This window comes from Heloderma suspectum, chromosome 2 (genome assembly GCF_057233095.1).
Source record: "Heloderma suspectum isolate Gila_16-S chromosome 2, 16-S_ref, whole genome shotgun sequence".
NCBI classification, from domain to species: Eukaryota; Metazoa; Chordata; class Lepidosauria; order Squamata; family Helodermatidae; genus Heloderma; species Heloderma suspectum.
This window is the reverse complement of record NC_139459.1, coordinates 380589253-380597136: the sequence shown is the minus strand read 5'-3', so window position 1 is coordinate 380597136 and position 7884 is coordinate 380589253.

Below are 7884 nucleotides of genomic sequence, written 5' to 3'. Positions count from 1 at the left end.
CCTTATCTTTCAATATCATAACCTCAGTCTTATAGCAAAGGAATAGGCCATATGTTTCCATTGGCCATATGTTACCATTCAGTTAATGCGTATTAATAAACATTAAAGGTTTAGCCAACAAGGAATAGTAATAAAAATAATCCCATCATGATATTAATAATACAAATAATAGCAAAAAGTTTAAGAAAAAGATAAAAAATAAAAAAGCAAATCATTTGTATATTTTAAGTAATATATCTAAAAATATATTTATATGTGTACACACACATACACACACAAATAGGCATTTTATTACAATATGACACACAAAAAGGAGAAAGAATACAAAAATATGCAAATTTACTCTGGCATACTGCCTAGACATCTTTTCAGCTATAGCCCAACAGCACTTCAAAAGAACAATAAGGATGGCTAAGTTCCAACTCCGGAGGCTGAGAGAGTTGGTTCCCTTCTTTAAATTTTAATACTAATTAAAAATGATTCTGCAGCATCAGGATCCAAAAATCTTTTCCTCTGGCATTCAGAAAGAATGCAAAATGTAGCTGGATATTTAATATGATATTGCAGGTTAATTTGCTTCGCCAAACTTCTCACCTTGGTGAATTGCCTTTTTCTGTCAGGGATTTCTTTAGTATAATCAGGAAAGAGCATAATCTTGTCATTTGCTGGTCCCCCCTGAAGCTCACCCCATTCTCTTGCCAGACGCATAAGGTAATTTCTTGTCGAGACTTGTGAAAATTGAACAATAACAGACCCCAAAGTCCCTTTAGTGCCACGTCTTCAACCAGGAACACGATATGCATGCTCAATATCAAGTAAAATTCAGATGGTAAAGCAAATAGCTCATGCAAATGTTTATCCATAAATTCAGCCAAACCTATATCAGTAGCCATGTCTTTAATACCAAGGATACGTAAATTCACTCCATGTGTGCAGGCCTCCAGTTGAGAAATTCGAGCGGACAACATATTATGAGACACTTCGATGGCCGTTTCATAAGCACTAACCTGATCTTCGAGAGCATAAACCTTCGATTCCACCTTTTGAAGAGAGATATTAATTAAATCCACAGCCCCCTGACAGTTTAAATTCAGATATACTATTTGGAGCCATTTGTCCTTGTTTCTCCCAATTGCTTAGGAGTTTCAAACAGCATTCAGTAGATGACACTCCGGTGTCTCATCTTAGATTTCAGCCCCTCTGTTTCTCTGCAGGAGCAGCTGTTCTTCCAAGATTTCATCCTGGTGGTACTGTAAGCTTCCCCTTTTAATTCCAGGGGAGATAAAAAGGTTTCTCAACCTTTTCCCAGCCGTTTGAGATGAGCAACCTGCAGAGGAGCAAACTGCAAGTCACTGAGGACGCCACGGCACCAATGGGGTATCCCTCTATGAATGTATAGTCGTCTTACTAGTAGACCACTTTGCTAGGGGTTTACACTGGAAGGCAGTATATAAATAATTGTTACGCATAATTAATATCTCACAAAGGAACAACCCTTTGGTTTAATCTGCTCCTGATAAAAACAGAGATGCTACATTTCTTGCTCTTTCAGACAGCAAATACCAAGCAACAACAAAACATTGATACGTCACTCCCGGATGTTTTTTGCCCGGCACTGAGATCATCCACACACACCTGTTTGTGTCACGCACAACCCCCAAGAACCAAAGAACGCCACAGACTCACACATTGACTGCCTGCCTTCACTTAGAAGAGACATCATCCCTTTTTCCCCTTTTGAAAAACAAATCCACCCAGAGATAATGGTAATACATGAATGCATTTCTCCAAAAGGAATACTCCTTTGACGTCATTCTGCTCCTGATAAAAGCAGAGATGCTACATTTCTTGCTCTTTCAGACAGCAAATGCCAAGCAACACCTGCAGCCTTCATCCATTCATTGCATTGTGTGGGAAACCATTGAGGAACATCATGTAGCTCACTGATGATGATATGAAAACTTGTCAACTAAAAGTAATTCAAAATAAAAATGTTCCATTGCCCATTTGTTCCCACCTCTGAGATCATCCAGATGCACGCTTGTTTTTGTTATGCACAGTGCCAAAGTATTAAAGAACACCACGGACTGAACATTGACCCCGTGCCCTCACCGAGAAGAAACATTTCAACATTTTCCCTATTTAAAAAATAAGATACAATAAAACCATAAGAAGTCCATCAATCAATCAATCAGTCAGTCAATCAATCAATCAAACAACTAAAAAAAATTAGCTCACTTGCCTCTACCCCTGAAGCATGCACAAATAAATAGGCCTTTAACAGGCATCTAGGGATGGATGGACTCATCCTCATCGGGGGGGGGGAGCTTGACAAGCTGCTGCCCCCAGCTTGTGTGGCCCAAATCTTCCGGTGAGCCCCCCTGCTCACCCCACCTGCCGAGCTGTGCGAGCCGCTCCTCCTCCCTGCACCAAGGACTCCAGCATCCGCCAGCCTCAGCATGGCCAGCCCCCAGCTCTCTCCCCCTGGCCTCCTCAGGAGGAGGTCAGGGCAAAGTGCTGGGTTGCTGCACAGGCCCTTAGTCCCCACATCAGCTGTCATGGGCTTCCTTAACAGCCGAGGGAGGCAGGACGGATATTGGAATGGCCAGCTCCCAGTGCTCTCGCCCTGAACTCCTCAAGAGGAGGCCAGGGGAAGAGAGCTGGTGAGCTGCTGTGCTCCCAGCCATTCTCCAAGCTCCGGCGTGCTTGGTGGCCAGGCCTGTCAGAACTCCAGGGCTTGGTGAGTGAAGTCTGGAAGGCTGGACGGGTGGGAGTTGGTCGGACTCCACCTCCTTTTCAGACACCCAGGATAGCCCTACAGGCATCAAATGGCAGCAGAGTGGGGAACATGCAGTATGCAATTTGCCATTCTTGGAGAAGATGCTGGAACATGTTGAGCCCTTGCAGCAGCTCTAAGTGCTTTTGGATGACGTGGATTATTTAGATCTGTTACAATTATGGGATAGAAACAGCCTTTGTCACCCTGGTTGATGACTGACTCCAGGGAATTGATCAAAGGAATGCAACCCTGTTGATTCCTCTGGACCTCTCAGTAGCTTCTGACAATAGTTCATCTGGGTTGGGCTTAGGAGGCATGGTGTTAAAGTAGTTCTGGTCTTTCCGGGAGAAGCAATCTCAAAATGTGGTGCTGGGGAATTTCTGCTCCACCCCATGGATATTAGACTGTAGGGTGTCCCAAGCTTCTGTATTGCTCCCCACCTTTTTGACACATCTACATGAAACCACTGAAGGAAGTAATCTGGACTGGTTTGGGCTGAAGTGTCATCAGTATGTGGATGATACTCATCTAGGGATGGGGGAGAATTTCTCCCCGAAACTTCGGGGGGCCGAGCACCAATGCATTCGGCCCCCTGAAATCGGCGGTGAAATTCTCCTCCCCCCTGCCCCCCGCCCCCCCCGAGATGGGACTTAGCTTTCACGAATGTCCCTCACGGCAGCAGGTCCCGGCGGGGGTTCGTCAGGTCTTCGTCAGGGGCGGGGGGGCAGCCGGTCTTTCAACTGGCTGCCACCGCTGCCATTACAAGGAGAGTTAAAAAACAAACAAACACCCCCATGATAGGCTACTAGGGATGGACGAAAGTCACTTACCTGTCCGCGAAGCTTGTTCACGGTGGGGGGGAGGCGCTTCGCTGCTCCCCCCCGAAGTTCAGGCCAGGGGGGGAGGCTTCCCTCCTCGCCCGGCCGAAATTCAGGCCGGGGAGGAGGTGCCTCGCCTCGCCCAGCCGCGAACTCTAAAGTGTGTTTTTTTTTTTTTTAACGCCCACGAGATTGGCTACGTGACGATTAACGTAGCCTATGATGGCTAGATCTGCAAAGTCAGCCGTGATAGGCTACGTTAATCGTCACGTAGCCTATCACGGGTGACTTAAAAAAAAAAAAAAGCGGGTACGCTAATGGCGGCCCCCATAGGGAGCCGCCATTTGCGTTCCTTATTTGGTCGCTGTAGTCTACGTAAATCTTTACATAGACTACAGCGACCAAATAAGGAATGGGAATGGCGGCTCCCTATGGGGGCCGCCATTATCCGTACACGCTTTTTTTTTTTAAAGTCACCCGTGATAGGCTACATGACGATTTACATAGCCTATCAACGGCTGACTTTGCAAATCTAGCCATGATAGGCTACGTTAATCGTCACGTAGCCTATCACGGGGGCGTTTTTTTTTTCTTTTATTGCAATGGCGGCGGCGGCAGCCGGCCGAAAGACCGGCTGCCGCTCCCGCCCCGGACGAACACCCGCCGAACCGCCGCCCGGACCCGCCGCCGGGCGGGGCATTCGGCAAAGGTAAGTCCCGTCCCGGGGGGGGTGCGGGGGGCGGAGGGGGTGCGGAGAATTTCTCCCCGAAACTTGTTCGGGGGGCCGAACACATTGGCACTCGGCCCCCCGAAGTTTCGGGGAGAAATTCTCCACCAACCCTATAGGCTACGTAACGATTAACGTGGCCTATCACGGCTAGATTTGCAAAGTCAGCCATGATAGGCTACGTTAATCGTCACGTAGCCTATCATGGGTGACTTTGGAAAAAAAAAAGTGCATACGCAACTGGCGGCCCCCATGGATTACTCTAACACAGTGTACATGGAGCAGGAAACCTCAGCCGGTGAAAAAGCGTTTCCGAAAGGCTTTATTAAACACACTCCCAAATTTCAAATCTACACATTAATGGGGAAATTAACTTGGCCGAGGATTTAGACATCGAAACAAGCAGCCCATGCATAAAACATGCCAAACTCTCAATGAATGAAGAGAAAACTGGCCTGTGAGGATTTGGGGTAAATTAGCCAAATTCTCTTGGCGGATGAAGCTGAAGGCTCCAGGGTGTAAAGTTGTTGGGGATGGATGAAAGTCCCTTACCTGGTCCTGCAGCTTGCTTCACGGTGGGCGGGGAGGCTCTCCGTTTCTCCCCCCGAAATTCTTGGCGGGGGGGAGGCGCCCCGTCCCTCCCCGCCGAAATTCTGGCCGGGGGGGAGGCGCCCCATCCCTCCCCGCCGAAATTTTGGCTGGGGGGGGAGGAGCCCCATCCCTCCCTGCCGAAATTCTGGCCGGGGGGGAGTGCCCAGTCTCCCCGGCTGCGAATCTCGTCTCCTGCCGGGACGCAAATGGCGGCGGCCATAGCCGCCTCCGTTTGCGTCCCTGCAGTCAGCCGTGATAGGCTACGTAAATCCTTACATAGCCTATCACGGCTGACTTTGAAAAAAAAAAAAGCGTGTACACAAGTGGCGGCGCTCATGGGCGCTGCCATTTGTGTTCCTTATTTGGGCATGTCTAAATATTTACGTAGACTACGGCGAAAATAAGGACAACGCAAATAGCGGTGCCCTTATTTTCGCCATAGTCTACGTAAATATTTACGTAGACTAGACGTGCCCAAATAAGGAACGCAAATAAGGAACGCCCATGGGCACCGCCATTTGCATACGCGCTTTCCCCCCCTCCATAGTCAGCCGTGATTGGCTACGTAAGGATTTACGTAGCCTATCACGGTGTTTTTTGAAAATCTAGCCGTGATAGGCTACGTAAATCTTTATATAGCCTATCACGTTTCTTGGTTTGTTTGTTTTTTCACTTGGAAATGGCAGCGGTAGCAGCTGGTCGGAAGCCCAGCTGCCGCCGCTGCCGCACCGCCACCGCACTGCCACCGGGAGCCGCTGCTGCGAGGGACATTTGCAGAAGGTAAGTCCCATCCCGGGGGGGTGGGCAGAGGGGGTGGGCGGAGGGGGCGGACCGTTTCTCCACCAATTTTGGGGGTGCCGAATGCATTGGCATTCGGCCCCCCGGAGATTCGTGGAGAAATTCTCTGACATCCCTGAAAGTTGGCCACAGTCCTGTATGGATCGTCCAGGCTCATTTTGGCTTCTGAACCAAAGGAGGTCAGGGAGAAGCTAATGGGGCATCCATAACATTATTGGGCAAGAAGATGAAAGGTTCAGGGTGAGCTTGTCAGACTGGTGAGGAAAGAAAGCTTCAGAGTAGTTTATCCTAACCTAGGATAGTGGAATCAGGCTATGATTTCTACAAGAACATCCTTAAAATAGGACAGACTTGAAGCTGAATTTTGGGGCACATTGAAACTCCTGCATCTTCATGGGTGAAGGGAAAATGGTCTGTTCCAGAGGAAAAGGTTGCAGTGGGTCTCGGCCTATGTTGCGAGAAGAACCTACCAGGCTGAAACAGTGGGGTTGGGACAATTCATTGCCCGAGTCATCTCAGTTCTGAAAGACGGCGATTTGGGATAAGTGCTGACAGAATATGATGAGTAGGGATGTCAGAGAATTTCGCCAGGAATCTCGGGGAGGCCAAATGCCAGCGCATTTGGCCCCCCGAAATTTGTGGCGAAACAGTCTGCCTCCCCACCCCCCGGGACGGCACTTACCTTGGGCAAACCTCCCTGGCTGCAGCGGCGGCTCGGCGGTGGCGGCGGCGGCCAGTCTTCCGACCAGCTGCCGCCGCCGCCATTTCCAAGTTTTTTTTTTTAAAAAAAAACACATGATAGGCTACGTAAAGATTTACGTAAGCTATCACCGCTAGATTTTTAAAAAATACCGGGATGGGCTACGTAAATGTTTATGTAGCCTATGACGACAGAGCAGAGCAGAGCAAGCTGCTCCAGCTGGTCCAGGGACTACAGAAGCAGGCAAGCTCCCAGAGAGCGAGCGAACAGAGCGAGCGAACAGGGGGAGCAAACAGGAGTTGGCCAGGGGAGTTGCAGTGGTTGAAGAGACAAAGGAGACAAAGGAGACAGAGGCTAAGAGGTAAGTGGGTTGCAGGAAGCCCAGGGCGCTGCCCTTTATCCTTCTGACTGGCTGTGAGCTCACCAGGAGCTTCTGAGAGCTCCAACTGAATTGGAGGGGTGTGGCCTGAGTACTCCCAGCAGCTGACTGGGCGGGAAGCTTCAGTCTGTTTCCCGCCTCCCAGCTGAGCAGAGCAGAGCAGAGTAGAGCAAGCTGCTCCAGCTGGTCCAGGGACTACAGAAGCAGGCAAGCTCCCAGAGAGCGAGCGAACAGAGCGAGCGAACAGGGGGAGCAATCAGGAGTTGGCCAGGGGAGTTGCAGTGGTTGAAGAGACAAAGGAGACAAAGGAGACAGAGGCTAAGAGGTAAGTGGGTTGCAGGAAGCCCAGGGCGCTGCCCTTTATCCTTCTGACTGGCTGTGAGCTCACCAGGAGCTTCTGAGAGCTCCAACTGAATTGGAGGGGTGTGGCCTGAGTACTCCCAGCAGCTGACTGGGCGGGAAGCTTCAGTCTGTTTCCCGCCTCCCAGCTGAGCAGAGCAGAGCAGAGCAGAGCAAGCTGCTCCAGCTGGTCCAGGGACTACAGAAGCAGGCAAGCTCCCAGAGAGCGAGCGAACAGAGCGAGCGAACAGGGGGAGCAAACAGGAGTTGGCCAGGGGAGTTGCAGTGGTTGAAGAGACAAAGGAGACAAAGGAGACAGAGGCTAAGAGGTAAGTGGGTTGCAGGAAGCCCAGGGCGCTGCCCTTTATCCTTCTGACTGGCTGTGAGCTCACCAGGAGCTTCTGAGAGCTCCAACTGAATTGGAGGGGTGTGGCCTGAGTACTCCCAGCAGCTGACTGGGCGGGAAGCTTCAGTCTGTTTCCCGCCTCCCAGCTGAGCAGAGCAGAGCAGAGCAGAGCAAGCTGCTCCAGCTGGTCCAGGGACTACAGAAGCAGGCAAGCTCCCAGAGAGCGAGCGAACAGAGCGAGCGAACAGGGGGAGCAAACAGGAGTTGGCCAGGGGAGTTGCAGTGGTTGAAGAGACAAAGGAGACAAAGGAGACAGAGGCTAAGAGGTAAGTGGGTTGCAGGAAGCCCAGGGCGCTGCCCTTTATCCTTCTGACTGGCTGTGAGCTCACCAGGAGCTTCTGAGAGCT